This window comes from Stegostoma tigrinum, chromosome 3 (assembly GCF_030684315.1).
Source record: "Stegostoma tigrinum isolate sSteTig4 chromosome 3, sSteTig4.hap1, whole genome shotgun sequence".
Lineage (NCBI taxonomy): Eukaryota > Metazoa > Chordata > Chondrichthyes > Orectolobiformes > Stegostomatidae > Stegostoma > Stegostoma tigrinum.
The window spans coordinates 122906689-122922257 of record NC_081356.1 but is presented as its reverse complement, the minus strand read 5'-3'; the positions used below and the strand labels follow the sequence as shown (position 1 = coordinate 122922257).

At 44.2% G+C, this 15569-nt stretch overlaps 1 long non-coding RNA gene across 1 annotated transcript; it reads left to right on the top strand.

Annotated features, from left to right (window-relative positions):
- The first annotated feature begins 563 nt into the window (after positions 1-563).
- LOC125451263 (uncharacterized) lies at positions 564-15076 on the top strand. The gene is made up of 3 exons (XR_007247257.2): positions 564-676; positions 13809-13914; positions 14968-15076. It is a non-coding gene; the product is annotated as an uncharacterized LOC125451263 (long non-coding RNA).
- Positions 15077-15569: the final 493 nt, after the last annotated feature.

The window sequence follows — 15569 nt, the reverse complement described above, 5'->3', positions numbered from 1 at the left end:
TGCTAGCCCTGCATGCCCTCTGTACTCCCCACTCACTCACTCCGGACACTCCCCACTTACATCAGAAGTATCAGCTGTTGCCACCCAACCTTCATTTCCTTTACTGCCGGCCTCTCTCTCAATCTGGGAAGAAGGCAGCCTACAATAGGGCAGAAAGACTCAAGGAGCTTCTGGGTTGTCTGGCATTCAATTGCCTGCCACTCTGAGCGAGCATCCTGATTTCGACCGCCCTAAGTGGCAAATTGACCGTGTCTAAACCTTCGGACTGAAATCAGAGGTTCTCCTTGACTTACAGTGATTGAGCAAAGTCTATCCCTCTTGACTTGACGAAGGTCTATCGACAACTATTAAGAACTTTTGACTTCTTTGTGTCTGTACTAAATGGCACGACAATGTAATAGTATTGTGAACCTACTAAAACTAAATGTTGTCCATATCTTTTTCTATGTGTAAGTGAACTACTTCAGTATTTGAGGAATCATGAATAAGTCTGAAACTTTCTCAATCATCAGCAAATATCTTTACTTCGCATCTCATTTTCTTTTATTCTTTCACAGGATGGGGGCATCGCTGGTTGTGCCTGGCAGCATTTATTGCCCATCCCTAATTGCCCAGCGGACAAGTTATGAGTCCAACACATTGCTGTGGGCCTGGAGTCACATGTAGGTCAGACCAGGTAAGGTTGGCAGTTTCCTTCCCTGAAGGACTTCAATGAATCAGGTGGAGATAACAAACCTGACTGCTTTGGATGACATGTTGTCTCTGCCTGCTCCTGCCCTGCTGAACTCGTCTCCGCTTACCTTGACACTGTCTTTCCCCCCGGTCCAGGAATTCCGCACCTACATCCGGGACACCACCCACAGCCTCCACTTCCTCAAGACATCTAACTCCCTGGTACCCAGCACCTCATCTTCACTATTCACATCCAGTCCCTGTACATAGATAACAAGGTGAAGAGCTGGATGAACACAGCAGGCCAAACAGCATCATAGGAACAGGAAACCCAACATTTTGGGCACAGACCCTTCTTCAGAAAGGGAGGAGGGGGAGGGGAAGGGGGTTCTGAAATAAATAGGGAGGGAAGGGGAGGCGGATAGAAGATGGATAGAGGAGCAGATAGGTGGAGAGGAGACAGACAGATCAAAGAGGCGGGATGGAGCCAATAAAGGTGAGTGTAGGTGGGCAGGTAGGGAGAAGATGGGTCGGTCCAGGGAGGACGGACAGGTCAAGGGGGTGGGATGAGGTTAGTAGGTAGGAGATGGGGGTGGGGCTTGAGGTGGGAGGAGGGGATAGATGGGAGGAAGGACAGGTTAGGGAAGCGGAGACGAGCTGGGCTGGTTTTGGGATGAGGTAGGAGGAGGGGAGATTTTGAAGCTTGTGACGTCTACATTGATACCATTGGGCTGCAGGGTTCCCAAGCGGAATATGAGTTGCTTTTCCTGCAACCTTCGAGTAGCATCGTTGTGGCACTGCAGGAGGCCCAGGACGGATATTTCATCTGTGGAATGGGAGGGGGAGTTGAAGTGGTTCGCGATTAGGAGCTGCAGTTGTTTAGTGTGAACCAAATGGAGGTTTCTGCAAAGAGATCGCCAGGCCTCCACTTGCTTTCCCCGATGTAGAGGAGGTTACAACTGGAACAGTGGATGCAGTAAACCACATTAGCAGATGGGCAGGTGAACATCTGCTTGATGTGGAAAGTCTTTTAGAATACTCTCCTCCCACCCACCTTCCTGCAAAAATGCCATCCCCTATTCCCAATTCCTTCGACTCTGCTGCATCTGATGCCAGGATGAGGCATTCCACTCCTATATATCTCAGATGTCCTCATCCTCGTTTTTCAAGGACTGCAACTTCCTCGCCTCAGTGACCAAGAACGACCTCGGCCGTGTCTCCTGCATTTCCTGCAACACATCCCTCACACCCCCTCCCCGCAATAAAAACCAAAACAGAATCCCCCTAGTCCTCACATACCACCCCACCAACGTCTGGATCCAATGCATCATCCTCCGATACTTCGGCCATCTGCAATTCGACCCCACCACCAAAGACATTTTTCCCTCCCCACCCTTGTCTGCTTTTCAGAGGGACCACTCTCTCCATGACTCCCTTCTTCCCTTCACACTCCCCTCCAACCATACCACATCCACCACTTTTCCCTGCAACCGCAGGAAATGCCACACCTGCTCCTACACCTCCCCCCCGCCACCACCATTCCACGCCCCAAGATTATTTTCCATATCAAGCAAATGTTCACCTGCACATCTGCTCATGTGGTACACTACATGCGCTGTTCCTGTTGTGGCCTCCTCTACATCGGCGAAACCAAGCGGAGGTTTGGGAACTGCTTTGCAGAACACCTCTGCTTGGTTCGCTCGAAACAACTGCAGCTCCCAGTCGCGAACCATTTCAACTCCCCATCCAATTCTGCAGACGAGGCCCCATCCTGGGCCTCCTGCAGTGCCACAATGATGCTATCCGAAGGTTGCAGGAACAGCAACTCATATTCCGCTTGGGAACCCTGCAACCCAATGGTATCAATGTAGACGTCACAAGCTTCAAAATCTCCCCTCCCCCTACCGCATCCCAAAACCAGCCCAGCTCATCTCCGCCTCGCTAACCTGTCCTTCCTCCCACCTATACCCTCCTCCTACCTCAAGCCCCACCTCCTTTTCCTACCTACTAACCTCATCCCACCTGCTTGACCTGTCCGTCCTCCCTTGACTGACTTATCTCTTGCCTACCTCCCTACCTACACTCACTTTAATGTCTCTATCCCCTCCTCTTTGACTGATCTATCTCCTCTCCAGCTGTCTCTCTCCTCTATCCGTCTTCTATCCACCTCCTCCTTTCTCCCTATTTATTTCAGAACCCCCTTCTCCTCCCCCATTTATGAAGATGGGTCTAGGCCAGAAATGCCAGCCTCCCTGCTCCTCCAATGCTACTTGGCCTGCTGTGTTCATCCAGCTCTACATCTTGTTATCTCGGATTCTCCAGCATCTGCAGTTCCTACTGTCTCTGAAACAATACCTGTACACTCTGTATCCCCCATGCCTCAAAGCCTCCACTACTTCCCCTCCTGCAGGCCCAACCAGTCCCCCTCCACTGACACCCTCATCCGCCTAACTGAACTCTTCCTTACCCTTAACAACTTCTCCTTTAACTCCTCCCACTTCCGACAAACGAAGCGGGTGGCCGTGGGAACCCACATGGGTCCAAGCTATGCCTGCCTCTTTGTAGGATACGTGGAACAGTTCCTTTTCTGCTGTTACACTGGCATGCAACATTGATGACTGTATTCCTGCTGTCTCGTGCTCCCACAAGGAGCTTGAACAGTTCATCAACATCACTAACGCCTTCAACCCACCCTCAAATTCACATGGATCAGCTTGCTGCCTCCCTCCCCTTCCTGGACCTCTCTGTCTTCATCTCTGGTAACCGCCTCAACACCGACATCTATTTCAGATGACTCCCACAGCTACCTGGACTACACCTCCTCTCACCCCCTTTCCTGCAAGAATGCGATCCCTTACTCCCAATCTTGCCACCTTTGCCACATCTGCTCCCAAGATGGAGCATTCCACTCCTGGACATCCCAAATGTCCTCCTATTTCAAGGACTGCGACATCACCCTTCCGGTGATCAAAAATGTCTTCAACTGCATCTCTTTCATTTCCCGCATTTCTGCCCTCAAAACACCCCTCCCCATCAAAAATAAGGACAGAATCCGCCTTGTCCACGTATATCACCCCACCAATCTCGTATCCAACTTATCATTCTCTGTCACTTCTGCCACCTACAATCCGACCCCACAACCAAAGAGCCATTTCCCTCCCCACCCCTATCTGCCTTTCATTGGGACCACTCTCTCTTCAACGCATTCACCTGCTCCACACTCTCGACCCCACCACATGCGCCACCTTTCCTTGCAACTGCAGGAAGTGCTGCATCTGCCCTTACATCTCCCCTCTTACCTCCATCCAAGGTCCAAAGCAAACTTCATATATCCAACAGGTGTTCACCTGTACATCCTCCTACTTGGTCTACTGTATCCATCGCTCCCGATTTGGCTTCCTATACATCAGTGAGACCAAACGTAAACTCGGGGACCATTTTGTAGAGCATCTGCGCTCTGTACACGACAAACAATAATACCTTCTGGTTGCCAACTCTTTTAACTCTCCCTCCCACTCCCTGGGTGACACGCCCATTCTGGGCATCCCCCAAGCCACAATGACACCACCTGCAAACTGGAGGAGCAAAACCCCATATCCTGCCTCAGGAGCCTACAGCCCGATGGCCTAAACATAGAATTCACAAGTTTTAAAATCTCCCCAGCCCCAGCCTCACCCCCTGTTTAACCCTTCCTCTCATCCCTGCCTGCATAATCTGACGCAATGTGTCCATCTTCTCTCCCATCTATCCACCCTACGCTTCCCACTGACGAATCCCCACTACTCCCACCTGCATCCAACCTATCACCACCCCACCTACCTTCCCCAGCCCCACCCATCCTTCGTCTCGCCTCCTTGACCCATCCCACTGAGCAATCCCCACCACCCCCCAACTGCATCCAACCTAACACCATCCACCTACCTTCCCCAGGCCCATCCTCCTCTCTCTATGTATTTTCCAGCTCTCTTCCCCTTACCCATTTCCAAAGAACGGTTCCGACCCAAAACGTCAGCTTTCCTGCTCCTCTCATGCTGCCTGGCCTGCTGTGTTCATCTAGCTCCACACTGTGTTAACAGTGAACCAGGTGGGCTTTTCCACAATCGACACCAGATTCATGGTCAGCATTAGATTCTTAATTCCAGATTGTTGTTTCATTGAACTCATATTCCACCATCTGCCGTGGCAGGATTTGAATCCAGGTCCCCAGGGTTAATAGTCCAGCCATAATAACACAAGGCAATTGACTCTCCTATGTGATGGTGGGAGGGTTATAGATAAAGCAGCCAAAGGTAGTCGGGCCGAGAGCAACACACTGAAGAACTATAATAGGGATGTTCTGGAACTGAGCTGACTGACCGCCAGCAACCACAGCCATTTCTCCTTGTACTAGGTGTAACTCTGAGAGGGGAGAATTCCCCTGATTCCTATTGACTGTTGTTAGAGACCCTTTGATGCTACTCACAATCAAGTGCAGCCTTAATGCCAAGGGCTGCCCCTCCTCTCTCTCACGCCTCATTTTTTCAATTCAGGCCTTTAGTCTACATGTTTGGCCTAAGGTTGCAATGAAGTCAGGAGCTACGTGGGCCCCTTGTAGAATGGAAACTAAACATCAGTGAGCAGGTTATTACAGAGCAAGTGCTAATTTCCAGCACTGAAAATTATAATTTCCACAGTTGTGTGTGTGATAAATGATTCCTGACATTACCCTGACAGTCTAGAGGTAATTTTAAGATTATGTTCCCTTGTCCTGGACTTTTCATTATTGCACTTCCAGAACCTAATGTACCTCAACTTCCAAAAGGAATTCAATGAAGTTCCACTTAAAGACTAAGATATACTAAGTCTTGTTTAGGATGTGTGCGCTACTGGCAAGGATAGTATTTGCTGCTCATTCCAAACAGCCCTTGAACTGAACAGCCCATTTCAGAGGGCTATTAAGAGTCTCCCAAATTGCCTTAGGTCCGGAATAACGTGTAGGCCAGAAGAAGTCAGGAAGTGACACATGGCCGTTATTAATAAAGATATTTTCAAATCCCAAAATTATTAATGAATTAATTTTTTATTTCACCAGCAGCTGTGGTGCAATATGAACTTAAAAACAAAATCAATGGACGTGGTCATCTCTGGTTGATTGGTGATCCCTAATTGCCCTTGAGAAGGTGGTAATGAGCTTCCTTCTTGAACCACTGCAGACCATGTGCTGGAGGTAGACCTATAATGTCTTTAAAGGGAAGTTCTAGGATGTTGAGCTACCAACACTGAAGGAATGGCAATATATTTCCATTTCAGGATGGTGGGAGCCTTGGAGGTGAACATGCAGGTGATAGTGATCCCATGTATGTGATGCCCTTGATCTTCTAGATATAAATGTTCATGGGTTTGGAGTGTGCTGTCTCAGGATCTTTGTTGAATTTCTGCAGAGCATCTTGTAGTTAGCACACACTGCTGTTACTTAATGTCAATGAGGACAGGAGTGAATGCGTGTGGATGTGGTGCCAATCCAACAGATTACTTTTTCCGAGGTGGTGTCAAGCTTTCTGAGTGTTGTTGGAGTTGCACTCAACCAGGCTTGTGGTGAGTATTCCACCTGACTTTCTGACTTGTCCTTTGTAGATGGTGGGGATATTGACTGCTGTGGAGATATTAGCTCGAATCTCTAGGTAGATGACTAATCTAACAGCGTTACAACTATGCTGCAATTCTGTCCAACACCCCTATACCTCCCTCAGGAAATCACACAGCCCATGTATTGATGACACACTAAGTTGCTTTTCCACTGGGTCGATTCATGACCTGCTCCCTTACCCTACCCATGTGAGTTAGAACAGCCTTTTGGTTTTGAATTAGAGAATTTGGATCTTTCTGGATGGATGAAATAGATAGTACAAACCACGTTTCTCATCACTAGTGATCTTAGTCAAGATATCAAAATTCACATGAGTTTAATGCAAATGTTGACATTCAAATGACCATGCTGTGGTTACCCATGTCTGTTCAAAGCTCACTGATGCTTTATTGTATAGCATACTTAACGTAAAATTAGAATGTGCAAAATACTTAGAAAATTATAAAAATTATAGAATAATGAAGATTATCCTTTGACCAACTGACATGCCAAGACAAAGCAGTCACAGAATTTATTTCTGTTCGTTTAGAGGATGCGGGTGTCACTGGATGGGCTAGCATTTATTGCACTTCCTTAATTGCCCTGTAGAAAGAAGCTGCCTTCTTGGACTTTCACAGTCATTTGCAGTAGGTAGTCTAACAAAGTTGTTAGGGAAGGAACTGAAGCATTTTAACCCAATGACACTAAAGGATTAGCAATATAGCTCCAAGTCAGATGATGTGCAGCTTTGTGGGCGATATTTCAGGTAATCACATATACTTGCTGCCCATGTCCTTGCGGATATAATGGTTATGAGTTTGAAAGTTGCTGTCTAAGGAGACCTAGTGTAACTCTACGGTGCATGTTGTAGGTGATACACATTGCTGCTACTGAGCATTGGTTGTGGAGCAAGTGAGTGTTTTTAAATGTGCCTACCAATTGGGCTGCTTTGTTCTGGATAGTGTCAAATTTCTTAAGTATTGTTGGAGTTGCACTCATCCAGGCATGAGGGAATTCCTGAATTGTCCATTTTAGAATCACAGAATGCCTAAAGTGCAAAAGCAGGCCATTTGGCCCATCGAGTTCACTCAGACCCTTTGAAGAATGTCCTACCCAGACTATTTCTGTTGCCTAGCTGTTGATTGTTTGATTCCTTGAATTGTTACTTGTGCAAGGTCACAAGATACTGGTACACTTCCAATTGTTTGTCCAGCAGTGGCTATGATGTCAAACATCTGTGACATCCAAGTGGATTAATAGTACTTGCATTCCATTTTGCATATGGAATTGATGAGATGTTCAAAGCTAAAATGCATAGATTCGTAGGCTCTGACCTTGCTCCCAATATCTATCAGTGTATGTATTTTAGAATTCACAGGAGCAGTATATTGGCTCTTTCCTTGTGCCACTGTTCACTAACAATGAATAGTCACAAGTTTTCTGAGGAAAAAAAAACATTTAAATCTCTTTAAATACTTCGTTGCTTTAATGACATTAAAGTTCTCCCCAAGACTGACAGTTGGATACATATGCTCACCACTCTTCTTTTCCATAAGGCCGTAAGACATAAGAGCAGAAATTTGGACATTTGGCCCATCGAGTCTGTTCCACCATTGAGTCATGGCTGATAAGTTTTTCAATCCAATTCTGCCACTTTCTCTCTGTAACCCTTGATCCCCTTGACGATCAAGAACCTATCTATCTTGGTCTTAAATGTACTTAATGACCTGGCCTCCACAACCTTCTGCGACAAAGAATTCCACAGTTTCATCAATCTCTGGCTGAAGAAGTTTCTCCTCATTCCCATCCTAAAGGGCGTTCCCTTTACTTTAAGGCCATGCCCTTGGGTCCCATTCTTCCCTATGAATGGAAAGGTCTTCCTGACGTCCACTCTGTCCAGACATTCTGTCAGTTTCACTGTGTACATCATCAGATTCAGGTTTGACAATCAATTCTGGTGGGATACAAGACGATCTTTAATCTATCTTTGTGATATCCCTTGTGCACAGTCTGTTTAGGTTGATGTGTTACTATTTCTAACCGTATAAGGCTTTGCTCCAATGCATTGCATGTGGCAGGTGCAATTTTTCTCTTATGTCTTGCAAAATTAGCTGAAATTTGGGCATTTCTTTGATGCGTATAAAAGACCTCACCTTCCACATATCTAGTTAAATTTGTATGTCCTAGTGATTGTTTACTCTGAACCTGCAAGCTTTGTTGGAATCACTGTACACTTATGTCCATCCATCAGTATATCCATTATTAGTAGAATCCTTAATTCGATGTAAGACCGTCAGATATAAGAGCCGAATTCCACCATTTGGCCAAGTCTGCTTTGCCATCCCATCATGGCTGATATATTTCTCAACCCAATTCTCTTGCCTTCTCCTCACAACCTTTGATCCCCTCACTCATCAAACCATATTTGTCTCTGTGTTAAATACACAGAATGACTTGGTCTCCGTAGCCTTCAGCAACAATGAGTTTCACAGTTTAACCACCCTCTGCCTCAGGAATTCCTTCTCATGTCAATTATAATGGGTCGTCCTTTCACACCGAGACTGTGTTCTTGGGTTCTAATCTCTCTCATTAGTGGAAGCATTTTATCCACGTCCACTCTATCCAGGAGTCTCATTATTCTGTAAGTTTTGATGAGATTCCTTCTCATCTTTCTAAACTCAGTAAATAGGACAGACCAAGAGTCCTCATATGATAAGCCCTTCATCTCCGGGACGTTCTTGTAAATCCGTGGATCCCCTCCAATGCCAGCACATCCTTCCTTAGATATGGGGCCTAAAACCGCTCACAGTAGTCCAAATGCAGTCTCACGAGAACCTTATACAGCCTCAGCAGTACATTTTTACTTTTGTATTCTAGCCCTCTTGAAATGAATACTCACGTTGCATTTGCTTCCTTCACTGCCAGCTGAAGATGCATATTAACCTTAAGAGAATCCTAAACTAGAATTCCAAGTGCCTTTGAGATTTAGATTTATGAAACTTTTCCCCATTTAGAAAATAGTCTACACCCCATGTTTCCTATGAAAGTGCATAACCTTCCAATATCCCAGATTGTATTCCATCTGTTGCTTCTTTAGCTACTCTCCTAGCCTGTCCAGGTCCTTTTGCAGACTTCTTGCTTCCTTAGTACTACTTGTCCCTCCACCTTTCTTTGTGTCATCTGGAAATTGAGCAATAATGCCCTCATTTCCTTTATGTAGACTGTTCATATATATTGTTGTAAATTGTTGTGATCTCAACACTGACTCTTGCAGAACTTTACTAATCATTAACTGTCATCCTGAAAATGACCCCTTTGTTCCCACGCTCTGCCTTCTGCCAGTCAGCCAAACCACTCTCCAAGCCAGTACCATCTGCTAGCTCCCATTCTGAAAAAAAATAGAATGAGCACTTTTCTGTGAATTTGCTTGCAAAGTGGTCTATGCAGGTTATTTTTGAAATGGTGTGAATTCTAGTCTATGAATGCATTGTTTCACCTCACTCTGCCTCGATCTTTTGGTGTGGCCCATATGTTTTGGGGAAATATTAGCTCTTCACCTGTTAAACTTGTTGTGTTAAATTTATGTAGACCCCCATTCTCAATTGCTGAGCAAATCTTCATGGCTTGCTTTTACATATTAAGCGGTCAGAACCCTTGTTCCTAGACTTGACATGTCTATTACTAGGGGACATGCATTTAAGATGAGAGAGGGAAAGTTCAACAGAGATGTGAGGGGGGTAAGTCTTTTACACAGAGTGGTAGGAGTCTGGACTGCTCTGCTGGGGACGGTAAGGAGGCAAATACAATTGGAGTGTTTAAGGGACTTCTAGATGATCACATGAATATGCAAGGAATGGAGGGATATGGACCAAGGGCGGGCAGAAGCGATTACTTTAATTTGGCATCGTGTTCAACACAGCATCCTGGGCTGAAGGGTCTGCTCAAATGAACAAATGAACAAGTACAGCACAGGAACAAGCCCTTCGGCCTTCCAAGCTTGTGCCAACCATCATACCCTAACTGATCTAGAAACAAACCTGCCATTTTTCGACCCATTTCCCTCCATTCCCTCCGTGTTCATGTACCTCTCAAGGTTCCTCTTAAATGTCTTCAATGTGTCCGCTTCCATTGCCTCTTCTGGTAGTGCGATCCAGGCTGCTACCACTCTCGGAATGAAAAACCTCCCTCACACATCTCCCTTGAGCGTTCCCCCCCGACCTTGACCCTGTGCCTCATTGTAATTGAAACTTCAACCTTGGGAAGCAGCCTCTGAGTATCCACCCTGTCTGTGCCTCTCATAATTTTGTAGATTTCTATCAGGTCTCCTCTCAGCCGCCATCTTTCCAGTGAAATCAATCCTAGTCTTTTTACTGTTTCCTCATAGGCAGTGCCCTTGAGACCAGGCAAGACCCTGGTGAACCTTCTCTGTACTCTCTCCAAAGCTTCCATATCTTTCTGGTAGTGTGGTGACCAAAAGTGCACACAGTACTCCAGATGTGTCTGTGCTGTACTGTTCTATGTTCTCTAGAAACACTCAAATCTCAAAATTATAGCTCTGAACTCTTAAACATTTAAAAGTCTGTGAGGCGGTCTGTTGTGTCCCAGTTTATATTCGGAAATTTTGTCGATATTCTGACAATTTTACTTTAGCCTTCCTTTGCTAGCTTTTGACCAATTATGTACCCTGATCAACTGTCTTTCCCAGGTGAGATAAATTGACCTCTCAAGGGAGATTTGTCAGTTTACTAGCAATCTCTGATACTGTGACAAACAAAATATCGTGTGGTGTGACATAAACTTTGGTGCAAATTAAGACTGAGAGAATGTATTTCACCTGTAACTTTAATTCTTTGCTGACTATTCAAGCATGATAGGTCTCATTCGTGTGAAGTCTTCCATTGCTGTTCACCATGTCATGTTTATGATAATGGCATAATAGTCAATTGATCATCATGGATTCATTAACTCTGGGATAATTTATTTAAAACAGCAAAACATATCCTATAGTTTGAAGCAGGCATCACAGCAAACCAATTGATTCGTGTGTGTGCAGCTTGCAGACTGACAGCAGAGTAATTTCCGGATAGAGTTAGATGATTGCATACACATAGCACATGGACTCTTCAAGGTGAACTCTCTTAAAGGCAAGGTGCATATAAAACACTGAAAACCCTGCAAATTCTTACTTTGCAGATAATAATCAGATTTCTTTCTCAGTGTTTCAGTTTAAGCTGTCTCCAATACACTCTCAATCATTGGATTCCAGATCTTAAACTCTCACTACCTGGACAAGACTTTTCTCATATATCTTTAGTTTAATTTTAAACTACATTATATCTGTGCCCTCTCATTCTTAATTATTATGGAGTGGAATGGTTTGTTTCTGTCTATTCTGTCCAAAACCCACGTGGTTTTGAATACCTGCATCAAATTTTCACTTAGCCTTCTCTTCGCGAAGAAAAAGTCTTTAATCTCTACTAAGCTATCTCAAGATTTTCATATCTGAAACCATGATTGTAAATATTTTTTGCACTTTCTCCAATGCTTTCACATTCTTCCTAAAATGAAGCACCCACAACTGGATCCAATATTTAAACTGAGGTTGAATTCAAGTTTTATTGCAGGTTCAGCATTACATCCTTGCTCTTGTGGACATAGGCCCCTACTTCTGCATCCCTTTATGATTGCCTTCTTCATTCAATATCACTCTACATGTTTCTGCTGCAGAATGATCACTTCATATTTGTTCGCATTGAATATCATTTGACACCTGTCCACCCATTTCCACTAACTTGTCAATGCTCTTTTGAAGTCCCACATGTCCTCTTTACACTTCACAAAGCTTCCAAGTTTTTTATGATCATCAAAATTTGGAATTCCATATCCTTGTTCTTACTGCCCCTTTAATTCCATCATAATTAGGAGGCAATCTGTTTATGTGATGTAACTAACTGGGACACTGGAAGATTCCACACCCATATTGAAATATTAACTTCACATTTTTCATGCCCGTTTGAGAGAAGTAAAGGGGGCCTTGAATTCATGTCTCCTCTGGTAGAATGGTACTGCTATTTAGATTTTGGGTTTGAGCCTCAACTCATTCTTGAAAACTATAACTTTTGGACACAGAAGTGAGATTTGAAGCTAAGGAAGGAGCAAGGAAGCTGTTAACTGCTGGTCATTACTTGGCCTGCATTCTTGAAGGAATCAGCTTTGCAGAATCTAAATGAGAAAGAGCTGACATCCGACATTTCTGAAGAAGGGTCTAGAAGAAAGCCCTTCCTGCTCCTCCAACGCTGCTTGGCCTACTGCGTTCATCCAGCTCTATACCTTGTTATCCAATATCTGACATCGATCTGCCTTCCAGATAGCACATCTCCTCAAGTGTGACGGAATAGTTGTACACTTATCAGTGGAATCGGGGATCCCAATCTATCCCTTCATATAGATCACAGAGAAAAGTAAAACAACACAAGCTTGCAGCAGTAGTTTGTTTATTATTCCTTTTAAAAGTATTCAACCACTGAAATGACTTCATCTGGTGTTTTAACAAATAGCTGCAGCTGAGATGAACTACCACGCACAGCAAATTAAGCAAATACTGTGTGAATTTGCATATTTCTCATTAGTTACTGCTTAATAAGCACATTGTCTGCCATAAAAGATTCCATCAATACCTGAGGAGTTAGCAGATATGTGTTAGGCACTAATGAGAGACCTAGAATTCATGCCTATTGCTGGATTACTTCAGTTTTAATGCCTGGGGAGGACCAGTGGTCCTGCATTTAAAGCCACACAAAAGTTGAAGCATGCTTGAAATGAGGTAGTTCTTCATTTCCCAGAGAAGGGAAAATATCTGTAAAGTGTTGCCAGCTATTGTGGGGGCTGCTGACTATCTGTGTCTCCTTCAAATCTGAGTAAGATCCAAACCCAAACCTTCCACATAGGAGAACCAGCACGCTGGGGGGGATATCACTACTTGGAGCTCGTTCGAAAGCCTGGCTCAGCAATGATGGGCTGAATAGCATTCTTCTGCACCATAACAATTCTGTGATTTGGAATTTGCCTGTGCAAATATTGGAAAGTATGCCTAAAGTTTGTGACCCAAAGAGCGGGTTCATAATCTATCAGCATACACAATAGGAAGTCACCCCTTTACACCATATCTTCTGTTGAAAATGTGTACTTTTCCATCCAAAAAATGCATTCTGATTAAATTCTTAATTTTTCTATGGTGGGAAATGTTTTTTCTACTTGTTCTGGGGTGGGGGTGGGGAGTAATTACTGAACAGAGAAGTTATCAGAATAATTGAACATCCTGTTCTTATCTTAGTCTAATCACTATGTTGAACCTCTGCCCAGAGAGTGGAGCCTACATTTTAAAAAAACAAAAACATGCACGAAAGCAGTATCCTCCAATCCATCTACACTCAGTATAATTTAATCGAAACGCTTGTTTGTGTCTGTCTGCAGAGTGTTGTGTATCAGGAATGCTCGCGGGATAATAATTTTATTGCAATTTTTTTTTCAGCCTATGTACTGGGGCCTGAGATGTTATCATTCTGAGGACTGTTCTGAAGCTCCTATTGAAATATTGATTTATTCTAATAGATTGATGGGTCACAATTGAAAACAAGGTAAAAGGTCCAATTAGAACTGATATCAAGAGACTCGACTTTGAAAAGTGATTATCACATCTTTTTCTTTTTAAAAAAAAGTTCTTTTCGAAGGAAGTGGATGTTGTTACCAAGGTCAACATTTATCACTCATCCCTAACAGCCCTTGGGATGGGCTTACAAATAGAATTTGTAATCATAAGACCATAAGACCATAAGACATAGGAGTGGAAGTAAGACCATTCGGCCCATCAAGTCCACTCTGCCATTTAATCATTGCTGATGGGCATTTCAACTCCACTTCCCTGCACTCTCCCCGTAGCCCTTGATTCCTTGTGAGATCAAGAAATTATTGATCTCTGCCTTGAAGACATTTAACGTCTTGGCCTCCACTGCACTCTGCGGCAATGAATTCCACAAGCCCACCACTCTTTGGCTGAAGAAATGTCTTCTCATTTCCGTTTTAAATTTACCCCCTCTAATTTTAAGGCTGTGCCCACAGGTCATAGTTTCCCCGCCTAACAGAAACAACTTCCCAGTGTCCACCCTTTCTAAACCATACATTATCTTGTAAGTTTCTATTAGATCTCCCCTCAACCTTCTAAACTCTAATGAGTACAATCCCAGGATCCTCAGCTGTTCATCATACATTAAACCTACCATTCCAGGGATCATCCGCATGAATCTCAGCTGGACATGCTCCAGCACCAGTATGTCCTTCCTGAGGTGTGGGGCCCAAAATTGGACACAGTATTCTAAATGGGGCCTAACTAGAACTTTATAAAGCCTCAGAAGCACATCGCTGCTTTTATATTCCAACCCTCTTGAGATAAACAACAACATTACATTCGCTTTCTTAATTACGGACTCTACCTGAAAATTAACCTTTAGAGAATCCTGCACCAACACTCCCAGATCCCTTTGTACTTCTGCTTTACAAATTTTCTCATTGTTTAGAAATTAGTCCATGCTTGTATGCTTTTTTCCAAAGTGCAAAACCTCACATTTGCTCACGTTGAATTTCATCAGCCATTTCCTGGACCACTCTCTTAAACTGTCTAAATCTTTCTGCAGGCTCCCCACCTCCTCAGTACTACCTGCCTGTCCACCTATCTTTGTATCATCGGCAAGCTTCGCCAGATGTTAGGAACCAACTGGAAGATGAGTTGAGAAGACTGTAGGTTCGATCTGGGTGGGTATATTAAGGCAGGAGACTCCATACCTCGTAATCTTGTCAATCATTTGACCTTCACTGCCCCACATTATGCAGATTCCAATTCATTGAGAAGGATCTTGCCTCTGCTGATCCTTTCTGATTTCTCTCCCAGTTCTAGTTCACTGATTTCAAGACTCCCAACCTTGACTGAGCTCTACTTCACGTCTTTAAACGCTCCAAGCTTCTGCTTGATTTTCAAAATGCCACCATCAACTTTCTAGGACCTCTGATGCTCACTGTATCACAAAGTTCCATCGCTACATTGTTATACCCTACTCTTCTCTTTCGAGTCTCTCCTCAAGAACCACTTTGTACTTTATGTTGCCTTTGATAATGTCTTACGTTGCTTTTTCCGTTTGGGTCAGCATTTATTACCTGTCCCTAGTTGCCCTTGAGCTGCTTTCTTGAGCTGCTGCAGTCCATGTTCTACAGGTAACCCCACAATGCCATTAGGGAGGGA